Source organism: Panthera uncia, chromosome D2, assembly GCF_023721935.1.
Source record: "Panthera uncia isolate 11264 chromosome D2, Puncia_PCG_1.0, whole genome shotgun sequence".
NCBI classification, from domain to species: Eukaryota; Metazoa; Chordata; class Mammalia; order Carnivora; family Felidae; genus Panthera; species Panthera uncia.
In genome coordinates, this window is record NC_064818.1 from 32,889,556 (window position 1) to 32,908,453 (window position 18,898).

The window sequence follows — 18,898 nt, forward strand, 5'->3', positions numbered from 1 at the left end:
ACTTAGAACTAGAGATTTTTTTCCCCTAATTTTTTAAACCCCTAAAGCTTCTTAATTTAAATGCTTGATTGCAATGATGCTCTATTTATGAATCATTATAAACACACCACTACCCCAATTCTTTCAGCACAAACAATAATAAAAGCATGATGGCTCTATCAACAAGAGGAAAATAGGGATGCCACTGACTATACTGGCTTGACTCATTTCTGCTGGGAGAACACTGGTACTGAATGGCACAAGCAACTCCAGTGACAGAGGCCAAGCACATGACTGGGAAAGTGACAGAGGATAGCAAGAAAAGAAGGGCATCTATAAAGAACCCCTCCTCAGGGTGCCTGGGTGGCTCAGTTGGTTAAGCATTTGACTCTTGATTTTGACTCGGGTCATGATCTCATAGTTCATGAGTTAGAGCCCCACATCAGGCTCTGTGCTGACAGTGCAGAGCCCACTTGGGATTCTGTCACCCTCTCTCTCAAAACCAAATAAATAAACTTAAAAAAAAAAAAAGCACCCTCCTCTATGGGAGCAGGAGGTGGAGGAATGGGCAGGGATCCACTGAAATCTACTCCAAAAACCTTCACAATACTCAAAAACATGCTACCAGACTCCAGGTTTTGAGCCAGTTAAAATCCTAGGTCTAACACAACTAAGAGACTTGCAGCAAAATATAGCTATAAAATTAGAATAGCAGTCAACACTTAATGAGCACCAACTCTGAGTTAGGCACCAGACGTCTGATATGCCCTTTAATTCCCGCAACGAATCTGCCAAATAGGGATTATTCTCATTTTGCAGGAAAAAAAAAAAAAAAAAAAACACATGTTCCTTCTACCCATGTATGACTGCTGCTGACCAGAGGGATATTACTACTTACATGGCAGAATTGTACTGGTAATAAGAAGGAAACGCAAAGTACTTAGCATAGGAACTAGCACCTGCCACATTGTAAAAACTCAGGAAATCATTACTGTACAAGTGCAACTATCACTTGAATAAATGACTCAATTGAACAGCAATAACATCCCATGAACAAGTTTTCCCTCACACTGTCTACCATAAATATTACTTTAATTAGCAATACTTTTGGAGAACTAAAGGTGTGCACATGTACAGCTTCTTAGCTGAGGATCAATACAATCCAAAGAAATAAAAAGCCCTTTATGAAAGTGATATCTGACTCAATGTGAACACTAAATATTAAATATTTTACTTTCAAAAGGATTATAGATCTCACACTTCAAGTGAGCAGCAGCTAATGAACAAATCTAACTTTCCAAAAAAATAATTCCCAGAAGCATCTGTTATCCTGAAGTACTCAGCAAACCATTTCCCAGAATTAACAACATATTACTATAATCTATAGTGAATTTTGCCAAAAACATTCTGCTGAGAGGAAAAAAGAATTACTCTGCTTCTGGAAGCAAATACTACTTTCCAGCTTATCCACAAAACAGATCTTTTCTTTGTTATTACTTTTATCAATATATTAATACTGAAAATATTTTAAAAATCACAAATAACCTTCTATTTGAAGGGAGTTTAAAATACTAAACCTGTAACACTTACTTTAATCTTAATGAGCTCAAGAAAATCTATGAGAATTTTTTTTAACCAGTAATAAACATCAAATTTCCAAAGCTTTAATTGAAACAGAGAGAAGAGTAAAAAAACAAAACAAAACAAAACAAACAAACAAACAATCCAGAAGCCCTTCTAAAAGTAAAGAGAGTTCAACACCCTCAATTTCAAAGTTTAAACTTTTGCTATTCAGAGCAACACTTCACAAAGACCGACCAGACACAAAGACTGTATCCCTCCATCCACTCAGTTTTGCCACAAGCACAATACTCACCAGACAGCACGCTCAACCTCCAGCAATTCCAAGGGCGTCTGTGGGGTAAAGGATGGAGAAATGAGGAGGGTCAAGGAAAGAGCTAGAGGTGTGGGGAGGGAAGGGTATGGGAGGGAGGAGACAACTGCAGCTAGCAACAATGGGAAACTGTGAATCTAAACCACAAAGGCTTCCTGCAGAACAGGATAACAGGGGAAGGGCAATTCTTTTTACCACCTACCAGGAGCTCAGAACTGACAATTCATGATAAAGCTAAAAAGATGGAGCCTCCAATTAAATGTAAACAAGGTAAACTTAAGAAAGTAACCACAAATAACTTGAAAGGACATATCTCAAACTTCATAGAGGCTTAAGAAAAACAATTAGGAGACTTTTCTCTAGGGGCATTCCTGACGACAAAGGTCAGCAGTGTAACAATAAGGTTTGCAGGATAGCAGCTGCTTCCAAACGGAGGGCCAGCCCTAAAAAACATTCCTTTGCAGTACAGTCAAAAGGAGCACTAGAAGAAGACACATTTGTATTACCAAAACAATGTTACTGTTTAAATCCTTAATTCAGAATTCCAAGACCTGCAAAACTCCTCCTTAAACAAGACACTCTTAAAGAAAGTTATTGTGTGAACTGACCAGTTAGTTGAATTCCAGAATCAATTTTAAAATCCTTGGGATCTCAAAGGTTCCCAAAACCAAAGGCAAAGACAGTGAAAGATCTCCACCCCTCTCAGGGAAGAGGCCAAGTTATGTCACCAAGAACAAACAGCAGGCAGAGTCCTGCCCCTAAGCATGTGATCAGTCAGCCCAGAACTTACATTTGCAGGCAGGGCACAAAGGCCCCAGAGGACCAACACACACCCTTCTATGTATTACTCCCAGTTATAAAACAGCTTTATTGAAAGTTGTTGTTTTATAAGCATACTGATTAAAAAAAAATTCATCAGCAGAATCCCTGCCATATATGAAGGTCTGCTGTATTTCTTCTATAATTTGCAAGAAAATATATGAGTTGACTTATAAAAAGATTTAAGATTTATTAGTAAAATTAAACATATTCAGGCACTGCCCAAAACTAATTAAGCTCTTACATTTTAACAATACACTAAAGCATTCCTTTCACAGCAGGAAGCGTACCCAAATTAAAAAAAAAAAAAAAAAATACTGCTGTTCTTTTGCTAACCATTAGTATTCTAACAGGTCTCCTAGTGGTAGGTGGGGGTGGAGATGTCATTTCAAAGTGTGAAACATAGGCTTTCTACTAATCAGTGCTAACTGCAAAGAAAGAATGTACAAATAACAATGTCAAGCTCTCTAATCAAGTCATTCAGTGATGGTTATACATTTGTTGTGGGACTAATCAAATAAACTAGAGTACTGGGGCAGAGTTAACAAATCTTCAACCCTGGTTACAATTTAACCAGATAAATAACTTTACATATATTAGCCAGGCAAGGGAGGTGATCCACAGGAAAATCTCACCCTAACAGATTACAATCTCTTTTGAAACCACTCAGAAAATAATTCACATAAAACTCTCCTATATAATTATACTCCACCTTGTCTAAGTTATTTTTTGACATTTCTTAATTCCTTTTCAAGACAGCACAAGAGGTTCTGTCTCACATAACAGAGACAACTCTCCGCCAACCACTGGGCCTCTCCACCTAAAATAAATTGAGTAACTACAGGTTTCTGCTATTTAAGTGCCAGACTGCCTGTAGGAAAGTTTTTGTGAGCATGATTGCTAGGTCAAGAGGGAGAGTGATATATATGGTTTCAGATGTCATGTTTAAATGTCCAGGGATCCTAAAGCTGGATGATTTTTGCTACAATAGTACTTTGTAAAACTGTACCTCAACAAAACTTGTCATATTGTTCAAGTACTATGTAAGGAGTGTTACACATAATACCCTACCTTTGACCATAATAAGCAAACACCTCAGGAAAAAAACATAAATATCATGAGCAGGGAGGAACTACCTCTAAGATGTGGACAAAGCAATCAAGAGAAATGGGGGGCAGGAGTCAATGGAAGAACACAGGCTATAAAGTCCCTCTTGGTCTGATCTCACAACTTTTCATAATCGGTCTCCACTAGCAGGCAGGATAGGGTACAGCAGAATGTTCAATTTAATGAAAGAACATTTTGCTTCTCTTAAAGTCATAAAAGAAACAATTGCTCTAAGAAAAACCAAGGTGACTGCTCCTGAAGTAACCCCAAAGCAAAACCATTTTTGTTGGTTTTTATTCCTGAGATGCTAATGATAATGCTGATGTTGGCAGTAAAGGCAAGAGCTGAGTGGCTTCAGAGAAGCCAAACTGGAAAATAAAAGCCTCTTGATTCTAGCACTCCAGAGGGTAGTGAGGAAGTCTGTGAACTTTTAAATAAACTATGGAGGATTGACATGGGAAGCAGCAGGGTAGAGACTGCTTTATATCAAGTGGAAGCCCATAAAAACAGTAGCATTTGATCCCTGGGCTATATGCTGACAGGAAAAGAAAAAAAAAAAAAACAGCTTAATACAAAGCTGTTAAACTGGAGTTATGGAAAATGAAACTAAGAAATGGATTTGATCTTAGTTAACAAGGAACACAAGAAAAAATATTCTAGCTTTTTGACTCTATGTTGTATGGAAGAATATACTGGAAAATCAATGGAAAACAAGAGAATCTATACATTTGATTTGTATCTAGTGGTTTTTTTTTTTTAGTTTATTTATTTATTTTTTATTTATTTTGAGAGAGAGAGCGCGTGCATGGGTGCACGAGTGGGGGAGAGGCAGAGACAGAGAGAGAGAGAGAGAGAGTGAGTGAGAGAGAGAGAGAGAGAGAGAGAGAATTCCAAGCAGGCTTGGCACTGTCAGCCCAGTGCCCAACAAAGGGCTCAAACTCATAAACAGTGAAATCATGCCCTGAGCCAAAGTGAAGAGTCAGACACACAACTGACTGAGCCACCCATGTGTCCCTCTAGTTTTATTCTGAGATTTATTCACATCGTTGGTAAGTAGTGTGTATACCTTCAATATCTGGTTATTTCACTCAGGTACACATGATTGAGAAGAGGTATTACTGCAGACAAGAAAGAGATAAAAAAAAAAAAAAAACTAATCCTAAGGACACATTTGAGAGAAACTTTGGCTGTTAAGCATAGTCCTAAGCAGTAAAACCATCCAAGAAAACTTCTGTGTATTTTTAACACAAATGGACTCTAAAAAAAGAGGAAAGTCAGTCAGGGACCCATTATTTGGGTCTCTGTTGTTATAATATCATCATTATTTAAATTCATATATTAGGGCAGGGCGGAAAAAAAAATAAATAAATTCATATATTAAATTATATCTTGCATCTTTCTAAAAATTACCTCAAATAGCATTGTCATTATGAATATTAGCCAATATATCTCTAGAACAAGGACTTAAATTTTCTCAAAATAGACTGAAAGCTCCTAGAGAGCAGGAAGAATGTGAAATATCTTTCAAGTGCACTATAGGCATCACCTAATTCTAGTCTCACAGCAAACAGTAAAAAATATGAATCTGTCATTCTCTTTTAAACCTTAAACCTGCAAGTTTAAGGTATAATCAAAAAAGAAGAAAATGATGATGGGGAAGAAAGTTGACTAAATATTGAATGCCAGTAAAAGTTATGTTGGTAGCCTATTCCTGTTCCAGAGAAGATAAATTCAGGTGATCTTATCAGACCACACAGATTTTGAACTTACTACTTCTGCAAATAGAGGAAGCCACTCAGGTCTAGTTATGATGCTTTTATACTAAGACTCTCCCTCCAATTTTCTCAAACCATATCTGATCGCTAATCCTGTATTTTTCTCATGTTCACCTGCTGTATTCTTATTCTAAACCTCTTCAAATCCTTAGACAACACAATCACTTCTAGAGCTCTTTCTTCTAGTGTTCTTACTCCAAATCTGTGAAGATTTGGGGCAGACACACAAGAGGAGTAAGGGACAAGTGGTGACAGTGTCAAAAGTCCAGGATGTCACAAACTAAAATGGGGAACTGGGGTGCCTGGGTGGCTCAGTCGGTTGAGTGTCCAATTTTGCCTCAGGTCATGATCTCGTGGTTTGTGGGTTCAAGCCCCGCATTGGGCTCTGTGCTGACAGCTCAGAGCCTGGAGTCTGCTTCAGGCTCTGTGTGTGTACGTGTCTCTCTCTGTCCCTCCTTTGCTCACACTGTCTTCTCTCAAAATAGATAAACAATTAAAAAAAACTAAAATGGGGAATAAACTGAAGAGCAATTTGCTCCTGGTTCTGATAACACCTCCCTTTGTCTCTGAAATGACTGTGTGCTGAAATAGAAGGTATCTCCTTAAAAGCCTTTAAGAAACAAATTGAACCATTATTTTCCAATAATTTCACTATTGGGCATTTACCCAAAGAAAACAAAAAGACTAACTTGAAAAGATACATGCAACCCCATGTTTACTGCAGCATTACTTACAATAGCCAAGATATAGAAGCAACCTGTGTCCATCAACAGGTGAATGGATAAGGAAAATGTGGTGTATACACACACACACACACACACACACACACACACACACACACATGCTGGAATATTACATGACCATAAAAAAGATGAGGTTGTGCCATCTGAGACAAAATGGATGGACCTAGAGGGTATTATGCTAAATGAAATACAACTGAGAAAGACAAATACCATATGATTCCACTAATAAGTGGAATCTTTAAAAAAATGAATTAACAAAAAGCAGAACCAGACCTATAAATACAGAGAACAAACTAATGGTTGCTGGGAAGGGAAGCAAAATGTGTGAAGGGAAGAGGGAGACTTTCAGTAATGGAATGAATAAGTCATGGCAATAAAAGGCACAGCATAAGGAATATAGTCAATGATACTGTAATAGCAATGTAATGGGACAAACGGTAGCTACACTTGTGGTGAAAACTTGTTAAATCACTAAGTTATACACCTGAAACTAATGTAACATTATATATCAACTATACTCAAATAAAAGGAAAAGAGAGGCACCTGAGTGGCTCAGTTGGTTGAGCCTCCGACTTGGGCCCAGGTCATGATCTCACAGTTCACTAGTTTGAGCAGCCTGGAACCTGCTTCAGATTCTGTGTCTCCCACTCTCTCTCTCTGCCCCTCCCTGCCCACACTCTGGCTGTGTTTAATAAACGTTAAAAATATTGTTTAAAGGAAACAACAACAAAAGAACCAAATTGAGTTTACAGTTATGGTAAAATGTCAGCAGCATAATTTCTATTTTTTGCAATATTGTTTCCTGAATGGTTTTTTGTCTTCCCTAACAGTAGTGAAAGCCTCTGAGATTTCCACCATACTTCAGCAAACTTAAACTGATTTGGGGTGGAGTTACAAAAAATGTGTTAGGATGTACATGGTAAAATTTTCCCTATGTCCAACTGAACCTTAAATATCACAAAATTGTGCCAGGACAATTCAATGAGGAAAGAATAGTCTCATTAAAAAATGGCATTGAGGGATGCTTGAGTGGCTGAGTCAGTTGAGCATCCAACTCTCAATTTTGTCTCAAGTCATGATCCCAGGGTCGTGGGATGGAGCCCCACATTAGGCTCCATGTTGAGCACAGAGCCTACTTAAGATTCTTTCTTTCTCTCCCTCTGACCGCCTCTGCTGCTCACTCTCTCTCTATATATAAATTTTTTAATTTTTTTTAAATTTTAAATGTTTATTTATTTTTGAGAGAGAGAACACAGCGGGAGAGGGGCAGAGAGAGGGAAACACAGAATCTGAAGCAGGCTCCAAGCTCTGAGCTGTAAGCATAACACAGCCCAACGTGAGGCTCAAACCCATGAACCATGAGATCATGACCTAAGCCAAAGTCAGATGCTTAACCAACTGAGCCACCCAGGCACCCCAATAAAAAAAATATTTGATGGCCCTGAGGGGCACCTGGGTGGCTTAGTCGGTTAAGCATCTGACTCAATGTCAGCTCAGGTCTTGATCTCAGTCAGGGTCATGAGTTCAAGCCTTGTATTGGGCTCTAAGCTGGCTGTGAAGCCTACTTAAAAAAAAAAAAAAAGGCATTGGGGCACCTGGGTGGCTCAGTCGATTAAGCGTCCGACTTAGGCTCAGGTCATGATCTTACAGTTCGTGGGTTCGAGCCCTGCATCAGGCTCTGTGCTGACAGCTCAGAGCCTGAGCCTTCTTTGGATTCTATGTCTCCCTCTCTCTGCCCCTTCCCCATTCACACTCTGTCTCTCTCTCAAAAATAAATAAACATTAAAAAAAAAAAAAAAGGCATTGAGGCAACTGGATATCCATATGCAAGAGAATGAACTTGGACTCCTATCACACACCACATGTAAAAATTAACTTAAAATGGGATCAGAGCACCTGGGTGGCTCAGTCAGTTGAGCATCTGACTCCTGATTTTGGCTCAGGTCATGATCCCAGGGTGGTGGGATCAAGTCCAGCACCAGGCTCTGTGCTGACAGAGCAGAGCCTGCTTGGGATTCTCTTTCTCCGATTCTCTCTCTGCCCTTTCCCTGCTTGCGTGTGTGTTCTCTCACTCTCTTTAAAATATTAAAAAAGCAGGGGCACCTGGGTGGCTCAGTCAGTTAAGCGTCTGACTCTTGATCTCAGCTTGGGTCATGATCTCATGTTTCATGAGATTGGGCCCCATGTCAGGCTTTGTGCTGACAGCACAGAGCCTACCTGGGATTCTCTTTCTTTCTCTTTCTCTCTCTCTCTCTCTCTCTCAAGATAAAATAAAGTTAAAAAAATAAAATACTAAAAAAACAAACATGGCACATTCAAAATGGGGTCAAGTATCTGGGGCACCTGGGTGGTTCAGTCCATTGAGCGTCTGACTCTTGATTTCATTCAGTTCAGGTCATGATCTCACAGTTCATGAGACTGAGCCCACAATGGACTCTGTGCTGACAGCATGGAGCCTGCTTAGGATTCTCTCTCCCTCTCTTTCTCTCTGCCTCTCCCTCTCTCAAAATAAATAAACTTTTTATAAAATGGGGTCGGGGTACCTGGGTGGTTCAGTCAGTTGAGCATCCAACTCTTGATTTCAGTTCAGGTTATGGCCTCACAGTTGGTGAGTTCAAACCCCACATCAGCCCTACTGACAGTGCAGAACCTGCTTGGGATTCTTCCTCTGTCCCTCTCTCTCTGCCCCTCACATGCTCTCTCTCAAAATATATAAAAAAAAAGGAAATTCAAAATTCAAAAATGTGGTCAAATATCTAAATGAATGAACTAAAACTGTAAAACTTTTAGAAGGGGAGCCTGGGTGGCTCAGTCAGTTACGTGTCAACTCTTGATTTTGGCTCAGGTCTCACAGTGGTAGGATTAAGCCCCAAGTCAGGCTCCGCACTGGGCATGGTGTCTGCTTGAGATTCTCTCTCTCCCCCTCCCTCTGCCCCTACCCTGCTCACGCAGGCATGCACTCGCATACACACATGCACATGCTCTCTCTCTCTCTCAAAAAATAAAAAACCCGTACACGAATGTTCATAGTAGCGTTATTCATAATAGCCAAAAAGTAGAAACAATCCAAATATACACCATCTAATGAATGGATAAATTGTGGTATATTCATACAATGGTACAGTATTCAACCAACCATTATTAGAATGAAGTACTGGACACCTGGGTGGCTCAGTTGGTTAAGCGTCCGATTTCGGCTCAGGTCATGGTCTCACAGTTCTTGAGTTCAACCCCACGTCAGGCTCTGTGCTGACAGCTCAGAGCCTGGAGCCTGCTTCAGATTCTGTGTCTTCCTCTCTCTCTGCCCCTCCCCTGCTTGTACTCTGTCTCTCTCTCTCTCAAGAATAAATAAAACACTAGAAAAAAATTTTTTTAAAGAATGAAGTACTAATATATGCTACAATCATATATGAACATTGAAAGCATGCTAAGTGAAAGAAGCCAATCACAAAAGACCACTTATCTCATGATTCTAATTATATGAAATGTTCAGAATAGGCAAATTATAGAGACAGAAAGCAGCTGCATAGGGCTGAGAGGAGGTGTGAAGGAAATGGAAAGTGACTATAATAAGTATAGCATTTCTTCTAGGGGTGATAAAAATGTTCTAAAATTGATGTGGTGATGGTTGTTCCATGCTGCAAATATATTAAAAACCATTGGGGGCGCCTGGGTGGCTCCATGAGTTAAGTGTCCAACTCGGTTTCAGCTCAAGTCATGATCTCGCAGTTCCTGGGATTGAGCTCTACCTCAGGCTCTGCGCTGAGAGTGCAGAATTTGCTTGGGATCCTCTGTCTCTCCTCTCTCTCTGCCCTACTTCCCCCCAAAATAAATAAATAGACTTAAAAAAAAACCACTGAATTGTACACTTTAAATGGGTGACTTGTCTCGTATGTGAATTGTATCTCCATAAAGATGTTTTTCAAGAAATCATGCTTTCTCTTTTTAAAAACAAGGACACTATTTCATGTCTGTGGTTTAAATTAGGTCCCAACAAACAGCAGCAGCTGCCACCTGGTAAAACAAGATGGCTTCAAATGCTTGGCAAACAATTTCTATGTGTATGAGATTTTGAACAGCTGTTTTTAAAGAATACATAAGCAAAGAAAATCAGTCTGTCGTACATTCTTACATTCTGACATTGTCATTTAATTCAGGACAGAATGCAATCACTATTTTCCCTACATCAAGAAACCAACAGTAATACTATTGATTACACATATGTCCAAAATGGATGGAGACAGATAATTCACTTTGACAAAAATAAGGCTGAAAATGCCATCAAAATGGCAAGCAGCAAAAGTCAGAGTACATATCTTCTGTTCATGTGGAAAGACTGAACAGATGAACAAAGCAGGCTGAAGTGATACTTGCTGGGCATACTTATTGCTAAACAATTACAAACATTCCCCCATCTATCTATAGAAATCCTTCCTGATGCTTCTTGGGCATATTTCCCTAGAGTACTCCCTCAGAAGCTGATTTAAAACCATCTGTTTGATAAACAATTTGACTATTTCTAGGATACACAGAAAACAGAGAGCTACCTTTGGTGGGTGAAAAAAGGGCAGAAGGAAAAAAAAGAAGGGCAGATATTTACCTTCATTAAAGAGACATAAGTACTACTGGGAATGCCACTCTGGAAAACAGCATGGAGGTTCCTCAAAAAACTAAAAATAGAACTACCCTATGACCCAGCAATTGCACTACTAGGCATTTATCCACGGGATACAGATGTGCTGTTTCAAAGGGACACATGCACCCCCATGTTTATAGCAGCACTATCAACAATAGCCAAAGTATGGAAAGAGCCCAAATGTCCATTGATAGATGACTAGATAAAGAAGATGTGGTATATATACACAATGGAGTATTACTCAGCAATCAAAAAAAAAAAAATGAAATCTTGCCATTTGCAACTACGTAGATGGAACTGGAGGGTATTATGCTAATTGAAATTAGTCAGAGAAAGACAAAAATCGTATGACTTCACTCATAGGAGGACTTTAAGAGACAAAACAGATGAACATAAGGAAAGGGAGACAAAAATAATATAAAAACAGGGAAGGAGACAAAACAGAAGAGACCCATAAATATGGAGAATAAACTGAGGGTTACTGGAGGGGTTGTGGGAGGAGGGGATGGGATAAATGGATAAGAGGCACTAAAGGAATCTACTCCTGAAATCATTGTTGCACTATATGCTAACTAATTTGGATGTAAATTTAAAAAAATAATAAAATAATAAAATTTAAAAAAATAAAAGAGAGACATAAGTACTACTCCTGAGTTGGTGATACAAACTGGAAACAGGGAAAAAGGGAGACATGGCAGCACATGATGGTTTGGGAAAGGAAATCACACCTTTGTGACAATTTATTTCCTTTCCTTTTTTTTTTTTTTTTAAAGTAGGCTCTATGCCCAACGTGGGGCTCAAACTCATGAACCCAAGACCAAGAGCCAGATGCTCCACTGACTGAGCCAGCCAGGCTTCCCAATTTATTTCCTTTTCTTAAACAAGCAAAGACTTTAAATGTGCAGTTCACAGAAAGAAAAAAAAAGATGACAATAAAGACAGGAAAAATGTCCTATCCAATTTTTAAAATGCAAAACAAAAATGGGCACCTTGGTGGCTCGGTCAGTTAAGCAACTGACTCTTGATTTCAGCTTAGGTCATGATCTCACAGCTCATGGGATTGAGCCCCGTGTCAGGCTCTGCGCTAACAATATGAGGCCTACTCAGGATTCTCTTTCTCTCTTTCTCTGCCCCTCCCCTGCTCATACTGTCTCTGTCTCTTTCTCTCTCTCACTCTCAAAATAAATTTTAAGAAAACATTTTTTAAAAAAGAAAGATACATATCATTTTTCAGATCTCATATTGCCAAATGTTTAAAAGTTGGATAAAATCAGTGTAGGTGAGGATGCAGAGAAGGATACATTTTCATTTAGTCTTGACAGGAATAAAAAAATTTTGGCAGTATTTCTCAATTTTATTTTATTTTATTTTTTATTTTTTTTTAACGTTTATTTATTTTTGAGACAGAGAGAGACAGAGCATGAACAGGGGAGGAGCAGAGAGAGAGGGAGACACAGAATCTTAAACAGGCTCCAGGCTCTGAGCTGTCAGCACAGAGCCCGACGCGGGGCTCGAACTCACAGACCGTGAGATCATGACCTGAGCCGAAGTCGGACGCTTAACCGACCAAGCCACCCAGGCACCCCAATTTTAAATGCTTATATATTTGTTTCAGCAATTCAACTTCTAGAAATTTACCCTGCAGTCAATGGATAACGTAAATGGATAAATGTAAGTGGATATTTATAGTTCTACTGTTTGTAATAAAAACTAAGTATCTTTCAATAGGGACTGGTTAAATTATGGTAAGTCTTATTTGGGAATATTTACAGAGGAAATAATATGTATAGGATTTACTTCAAAATATTCACATGTTGACTAGTAAAGAGGGAGTATAGATAAAATACAATTGACCATGAAGTCAGTAATTTTCATTTCAGAAATTCAATAATTTTCATGAAGTTGGTGATGGGTACATGGAGGCTCACTATACTCTCCTTATTTTTGTATATGTTCAAATTTTTCCATAATAAATCTTATTTTATTTATTTGAGAGAGAGCATGTGCACGAACGAGCATGGGAGGGGCAGAGAGAGAAGGTGAGAGAGAATCCCAAGCAGGTGCTGTGCTGTCAGTGGAGAGCCCCATGTGGGGCCTGATCCTACAAACCATGAGATCATGACCTAGCCAAGATCAAGAGTCAGTCATTTAGCCAACTGAGCCACCCAGGTACCCCAAAATTTTCCATAATAAAAATATACAAACCAGGGCACCTGGGTGGCTCAGTTGGCTAGGCATATGGTTCTTGGTTTCAGCTTGGGTCATGATCTCATGGTTGGTGGGTTCAAACCCTGCATTGGGCTCTGTGCTGGCACCTCGGAGCCTGCTTGGGATCCTCTCTCTCTCCCTCTTTCTGCCCCTCCCCTGCTCACTTGCACATGCTCTCTTTTTCTTTCTCAAAATAAATAAATAAACTTTAAAAAATATATACATAAACCTATGAAACAACCTCACCGAAGATACTGAATAAAGGTACTGACGTAAAAAACTTTGGAAATTACTGGAGTCCGTAAAACTAAAAGCCCACGGAACTGCACATTAGCATCGTACCCTTGCTAATGAAGCTGTTTCCCTCAGGTGTACAGGTTAACAATTCTGAAACCATTACACATGTTTACTGGACCTGAACAATTAGGTAAATGAATGACGGATAGTAGAAGGTTTCTCACTTTTGGAATGGGAAATTACAGATAAGCAGGAAGAAAAGGATAAAATGTTCCATTCGGTAATGAATTAGAGTTAGAATATTAACTTGTGTTTAACTTAATAAAAATACAGATGGTTACACCTACAAATATTTTTATGTATGCATATACACATACATTTACTTACTTTGTCAGCTAAGAGTGCTTAGAATCAGTGACACCCCAGTTGTAAAAACCACACCTGAAGCCAAGAATCTTAGTTTTTAATACCACTCTCCAATAAAACAAACGAAGGTTCTGTGAAGAAATGGCTAATTCCAGGACTGGGACAGGAAATATACAAGATGAGCCTGAGCATCTTATAATGTCAGAAGGTAAGGAAATGCTAAAAACAAAACAAGAATCCTAAAGTGACAGAAGTATATTAAAGGGACACAGGAGACAAACCAAATGAACTACCAAAAGCCAAATCTGATTTTAGCCTAAAGTACAAAATAAATATCTATGAGTCCACACTGATATAAGGAAATGATTAAATAAACAAATGGAGAACAAATCTCCCTTGCATAAGAATTCCAAATAATTTATGTAAATATTCCAACTGCAAGCATGGGGACCATAAATCCCACTCCTTAAGTGTATGGAGATCTCCCTCCAAAAAGTACAGCATGAAAGAAGGGAAGACAGTACCTTTAGTGGAGAAACCTGACAACCTCAGCCAGGTGATTAAGGTCATTATCAACAATGATACATCATGTCAATAATGTATACCCTTGAAATGATGTGATGAGAATATCACTGTATCTCTGGGATCCTCCACCCGTGAAAATTAATAAAGGGACACCTCAATAAGTGCACTCTGGATGCTAGAAGAGTAGGCTGTAAGGGAGAGTTGCACCACTCAATGTCAATTACAGTAAGAATTGTCCATTACAGACCCAACAAGAGAATCATCATAAGGAAAAAATCCTTAATTATAGTTCCCAACAGAGAAAGATGTACATTGTATCTCCTACAAAAAATCTACTAACTCTGCAATTCAGCCAATGGAAAATCCTCCTAAACTCTAGTTTTCCAATGGACTTTCATTCCAAACAATCTCTCACAACTTCCTCTTTCTCCATAAAATAATGTTCCTCTCCTTTGTTTGTGGGATTTGCCTATGGCTTTACCATAGCTTGCATGGCCTGAATTGCAATTCTCTGTTATTCCAAAATAAATCCATTTTTGCTGGTAAAATAAACTCTTTCATTTTTAAGGTTAACACACTTAAAAACCCATAACCTCAATCTAATTATAAGAACAGCATCAGGCAAATTCCAACAGAGAAGCACCCTAATACTCCTCAAAACTGTCAAGGTCAAGGGGGACCTTGGTGACTCAGTCAGTTAAGTGTCCACTTCTTGATTTTTGGCTCAGGTCATGATCTCACAGTTTCTGGGATGAGCCCCACATCGGGCTCAATGCTGACAGTGCAGAGCCTGCTTGGGATTCTTTCTCCCTCTCTTTCTGTCCCTCCCTGACGTGTATGCAATCACACTCTCAAAATAAACATTAAAAAAAAAATGTTATGGTCATCAAAAATAAGGAAAGTGTGAGAAGCTGTGACAGCCAAAAAGAGCCTAAGGAGACATGACTGGTAAATGTAATGTGGTATCCTGGATGGGCCCCTGGGACAAAGAAAAGACATTAGATAAAAGGTGAGGAAATTTTAAATGGTTAGTAATAATGTATCAATATTGTTTCGTTAACTGTAATAAATCTACTCTAAGCTGTTAATAATAATGAATACTGGATGAAGAAGTATATGGAACCCTCTACCATCATTTCAATTTTCTGTAAATCTAAAACTGTTCTAAAAACAGAACCTGTTTTAAAGTTTATGAAAAAGGATAGGAAGTTATTAAAAATCAGTAGTATATTTTTTAAAAATCTCATGCAAATGAAAAATTACATAACAGAAAAAAAATAAATCTCACACAAATAATTTCTACTGTATATACTACTCCAAAAAGGATATATCCCAGTGAAATACTATCTCATGGGAACTAGTCCAGATAAAGATTATAAAGATATTAAGAATATGTTTTTGGGGGGTGCCTGGGTGGCATCTGACTTCAGCTCAGGTCATGATCTCGCAGTTCATGAGTTCAAGCCCCGTGTCAGGCTCTGTGCTGTCAGCTCAGAGCCTGGAGCCTGCTTCAGATTCTGTGTCTCCCTCTCTCTCTGCCCCTCCTCTGCTTGCGCTCTGTCTCTGTCTCTCAAAAATAAATAAATTTTAAAAAAGGGAATATGTTTTTTGGCTTTCTGGAGGTAATGACCTTCCCATGAGAACATGCCCTTCATGAAGTACATCTTCCACCAGTCCCCAGAAGAGGAGAAGAGGAAACACAAGAAGTGCCTACTGCAGAGCCTCAACTCCCGCTTCATGGATGTGAGGTGCCCACAGTGCTACAACATTACCACCATCTTTAGCCATGCACCAACAGTAGTTTGTGTGTTGGCTGCTCCACTGTCTTCTGCCAGCCTACAGGAGGAAAAGCAAGGCTTACAGAAGGATGCTCCTTCAGACAGAAGCAGCACAAAAAGCACCCTGAATCAAGATGAGTGGGAAACTATCTCAAATAACACATTTTAGATTTTTAAAAAAGAATATTTTGGGGGAGCCTGGGTGGCTCAGTCGGTTAACCGGCCGACTTCGGCTCAGGTCATGATCTCACGGTCCATGAGTTCGAGCCCCGCGTCAGGCTCTGTGCTGACAGCTCAGAGCCTGGAGCCTGTTTCAGATTCTGTGTCTCCCTCTCTCTGACCCTCCCCCGTTCATGCTCTGTCTCTCTCTGTCTCAAAAATAAATAAACGTTAAAAAAAATTTTTTTTAAAGAATATTTTTTAATTATAAAACAGAGTCTGGTTTAGGAAATATTATTACATTTTTACTAAGTGCTCTATGCATAGACAGGACAAATTAGAGGACATTAGAATTTATTCCCCCTTATGATTAGAAGGAAACAAAGATTCTCTGATGTTCAGCATGATTATACTTACATTATATGATAATGTAGTCCCCACAAATAATGTAAATGAAAATTTGGTATATTTTAAATGCAATAAAAAAGGTTGCTCTTTAAAGACCGTTGATGAATTATTTTAATGTTTATTTATTTTTGAGAGAGAAACAGAGAGAGAGAAAGCATGCACCTGAGAAAGCAGGGAGGGGCAGAGACAGAGCGGGGAAAGAGGATCTGAAAGCGGGCTCTGTGCTGACAGCAGACAATCCAATGCAGGGCTTGAACTCACAAACCACGAGATCATGACCTCAGCCGAAGTCTGATGCTTAACCAACTGAGCCACCCAGGTGCCCTGATGAATTATTTTAAAAAGCAAAATCTCCTTTTTATTTCTTTTGTAAATTTGATATCCACATAAAAAAGGTATATAAATATTTAAAGAAGAGCAAATGATGATGAATAGAATAAGAAGGAATGAAGTAAGGCTATTCATTTCATTTGATCTTTAACAATTCTATACTGAACTTCTCATCTCCTCATAAGCTATATCTTAAATACTTCAGCTCATTACTTACTGAGCCTACTTACTACTGTAAGCCAGATATAGTGCTAATATTAGAGAGGCAACGATGACTAAAATCAGGGGAACTTCAAAGTGTTCACTGTCTAAATAAGGGAAAAAGAAAAACTGTAACAGTGAACATGTCCCTTGGAAAGTCTGTAAAGGCTTTCTAGAGGAAGTTATTAATAGTAGAATTGGGTTTTAACACTATTGTATAATAAAGAATTTGGCTGGTCTTTGTGCCTGGTTCCTGGGAGGTAAGCCTCTAAACCTTTGGGGCCACCTGGGTGGCTCAGTCCATTAAGCATCTGACTCTTAGTTTCGGCTCAGGTCATGATCTGGTGATTTGGTGAGTTCAAGCCACAGAGCCCCACATTGGGCTTCTGCACTGGCAGTGCAGAGCCTGCTTGGGATTCTCTACCTCTCTCTGCCCCTTCCCCATTCGCACACTCTCTGTCTCTCTCAACTAAAATAAAACTTAAAAAATAACATCTATTTATTTTTGAGAGACAGAGCATGAGCAGGGAAGAGAGAGAGACACACACAGAATCTGAAGCAGGCTCCAGGCTCTGAACTGTCAGCACAGAGCCCAAGATGGGGCTCGAAACCATGGACCACGAGATCGTGACCTGAGCCAAAACCAAGAGTCAGATGCTTAACCAACTGAGCCACCCAGATGCCCCCCTAATTCTTATTTTAAAATGTTAGAAGTGACTCAATTTTTTCTTCTAACAAAAAATATTTTTATTGTAAAAAAAAAATGGAATATACAAATAAGGAAAAATTAAGAAGTAAATACCCTAGAATATTCCTTCCCAAAGATTATGTTAACTAGATTCACATCATGGTATAATGCCATATAATCTCTCTGACCTTTTAAATCTTTTTAAGTTTTGGGGCACCTGGGTGGCTCAGTTGGTTAAGCATCTGACTTCAGCTCAGGTCATGATCTCATGGTTCATGAGTTCAATCCCCACATCAGGCTCTGTGCTGACAGCTCAGAGCCTGGAGCCCACTTCAGATTCTGTATCTCCCTCTCTCTCTGCCCGCCCCCCCCCCATAAACATTAAAGAAAAATTTCTTTAATTTTTTAAAGTTTATTTATTTTTGAGACAGATTTTACTTTTTTATTTTTTTTTTTTAATTTTTTTTTCAACGTTTTTTATTTATTTTTGGGACAGAGAGAGACAGAGCATGAACGGGGGAGGGGCAGAGAGAGAGGGAGACACAGAATCGGAAACAGGCTCCAGGCTCCGAGCCATCAGCCCAGAGCCTGACGCGGGGCTCGAACTCACGGACCGCGAGATCGTGACCTGGCTGAAGTCGGACGCTTAACCGACTGCGCCACCCAGGCGCCCCTACTTTTTTATTTTTTAATTTTCAAGTTAGTTAGCATACAGTGTAGTCTTGGCTTCAGACTAGAACCCAGTGATTCATCATTTACATATAACACCCAGTGAGATTTTACTGTTTTTAAGTAATGTCTACACCCAACGTGGGGCTTGAATTCACAACCCTGAGAGCAAGAGTCACATGTTCTACCAACTGAGCCAGCCAGGCACCCCCATATAGGTAAATTTTTTTTTATTCATGCATTCATTCATTTACTCATTCACTTATTTTTTTTTTATTTGTTTATTTATTTACTTTTGAGAGACAGAGAGAGAACAAATAGGGGAGGGGCAGGGAGAGAGAATCCCAAGCCGGCTACGCACTGCCAGGGTAGAGTC

The 18,898-nt window shown here is 39.2% G+C and overlaps 1 protein-coding gene and 1 pseudogene across 1 annotated transcript in view; one reads left to right on the plus strand and one right to left on the minus strand.

Annotated features, from left to right (window-relative positions):
- USP54 (ubiquitin specific peptidase 54) overlaps positions 1–18,898 on the minus strand; it is a 132,134-nt gene that overhangs the window by 81,966 nt on the left and 31,270 nt on the right.
- On the plus strand, positions 15,309–16,474 carry LOC125932725 (40S ribosomal protein S27-like; annotated as a pseudogene).